The 2385-nt window shown below is 38.4% G+C and overlaps 1 pseudogene; it reads left to right on the top strand.

Annotated features, from left to right (window-relative positions):
* The first annotated feature begins 1778 nt into the window (after positions 1 to 1778).
* Positions 1779 to 1897, top strand: LOC120610564 (uncharacterized; annotated as a pseudogene).
* The last annotated feature ends 488 nt before the right edge of the window (positions 1898 to 2385 follow it).

Raw genomic sequence — 2385 nt, 5'->3', positions numbered from 1 at the left:
TAACTCTATGTCTACTTTCATAGTAGCAGCACAGCAATGGCTACTGTCACTATATGTCCCAACCTTCAAATCAGGACACAATATTTGTTAGAGGATTTGCCTACAATAAAGAAATTTTAAATTGAGACCTTCTGAGAAATCTAGCATTTATGGTTTGGCCTATTGTCCAGAGACAGAGGTAATTTTCAAATAAGATATGGAAGAAATTCTATGAATTCATAAACGACTCAAGTGAAAATATATATAGATTCTCCCCCCACTAACACCTGCCATCTCCAAAAAGTTGCTTGGAGATGCAATTTTCTTGCCTAAACTCCCACAGCAAATGCATTCCTCTAGATACATATAGATTTAAGAAGGCAGGGGTCAGACATCTGTGATTCCCAACACGTGTTTCATTCTGGGTTGCAGAACACACACAGAGAAATAGTTGTTGGCTATTAAGAAATGAAGACAGGACACACAAATATCTAGGTTTCAGCTTCTTTTAATAACAGGAATATCTGGCAACGTTTAACTACACCGTCATATGCTGCTCCTTTGAGATCCGACAGCTTCAGGCTCACCAGCGCCCCCTAGTCCCCACTGCGTCTTTGACATCTGTCACTGGAATCACCTTTCTTTGTTCTTCTCACTCTCAACCAGCTCTTTCCTGTCATGGTTCCCGCAAGGTGCCTGAGAGCATTGTAATTTTGTCTTAGAGCAGGAAGCTCTGCTCTTGGGCCTTAGTAAGTGTTTGGATTTGGGCTTGAGTGCTTAGTCATGAGCCACATGGACTGGTCATCTCCTCATCTAAAAAATACTTGTGAAAATTTGCTTATAGAAATAATATCTCTGATTGCATTAGGTTTTTTTCATCCATATCTCCAAATGGTCTTCCTAGGTCTCAGAAATGGGAGGGGGGGACAGAGAGAAGACTCTTTAGTCCTATAACCTGGAGTTTTTAACCTATCAGAGATTTCCCCAGCTATATTCACTCTTAAATTGTGCTTCACCTTCCAGATAGATTCATTTTGGGCTCTTTTGGTATGTTGTCAGCATGTTGCCCATTCATAGCTGATTTCAATATTCTTTCTTCTTCTCTCCTCCATGCACATGTGTTTTTTTTTTTTTTTTTTTTTTTACAGATTAAGCAGCTCTAAAGAACAGAAATTTGTATGAGGCTGACTACCAAGTTTGTGGCTTGGAATTATGCCAAATGTATTCGATAATCAATTGTATGACTTTAGACAAGTTACTTACCCTACTTGCCCTGCTAGTGCTTCCCTTTCCTTTTATAAAATAAGACTAGAACTAGACTGACCTCTACTTATTAACTCAAATGATTTATTCAAGTAATATGTATTAAACATCTACTATGTAATAGACACTGTCCTGAGTGCATAAAAGATGAAAAAGATAATGGCACCACTCTTGGGCATCTTCAAATATGGAGGTAGAGACCTATATCTTTATATCTATTTACCTATTTATTATCTATCATAATTTATTATAAGGATCTATACATGTAGAATATAAAAAGTATGCCCATATTATTTAGAAAGTATTGTGATGAGAGCAAGGATGAATGCACAACAAAAATGTGGTTGAATAGGAGCCCTTGTAGGAGACACAGAAGACTTCATAGTTAAAGGTAATATCATATGTCAATTATAATTAAAAAAAAAAAACTTTAAAAAAGGTGAGCTTTGGATGTGGTTCCATAGTGTAGCGGTTAGCACGTCTGCTTTACACACAGAAGATCCTGGGTTCACACCCCAGTGGAGCCATGGTCCACGGTCTACGGCCATGCCACCCTGAACAAGCCCGATCTTGTCTGATCTCAGAAGCTAAGCAGGGTCGGGCCTGGTTAGTACTTGGATGGGAGACCACCTAGGAAGACCAGGTTCTGTAGGCATAAATAATAATAAAAAATAAGTAAAATAAAAAAAAGGTAAGCTTCGTGTATGTCTTGAAGTACAAACAGAACCCTGAAAGGACTCAGGCTAAGAGGCCATCATGTGGGAAGCCCCAAAGGCATATTTGGTTGTAGGAACTTGGGAGGCTGAAGTGGGAAGCAAGTGCGGGGAAACAGGACTGACGTTTCTCCCAGAGAAAGGTTTATAGAGGTGTGTGTGTCATGTTCAGTGTTTTAAAAAGTCACTCCTTTGAGGCTATTTACACATAAATACTTATTTAAGCATGAATTCTTATATTTTCTGGAATATTTGGCTGTTGTTCTATTAATAAACAGAGATCATTTATCCTCTTAAAGTTCATTTCAAAACCCAAACTTTTCAACAACTGTGCTAACATGAGAAGTGCTGGTATAAATTATGGTTGGGTAGTGCTGCTACAAACGTCTGAGTTGTGAAAAATAGTCATCGGGAACAGAGAGGAATCTAC

Source organism: Pteropus medius, unplaced genomic scaffold (assembly GCF_902729225.1).
Source record: "Pteropus medius unplaced genomic scaffold, Ma_sr-lr_union100, whole genome shotgun sequence".
In the NCBI taxonomy this organism is placed as follows: domain Eukaryota; kingdom Metazoa; phylum Chordata; class Mammalia; order Chiroptera; family Pteropodidae; genus Pteropus; species Pteropus medius.
This window is presented reverse-complemented; position numbering and strand designations above follow the sequence as displayed.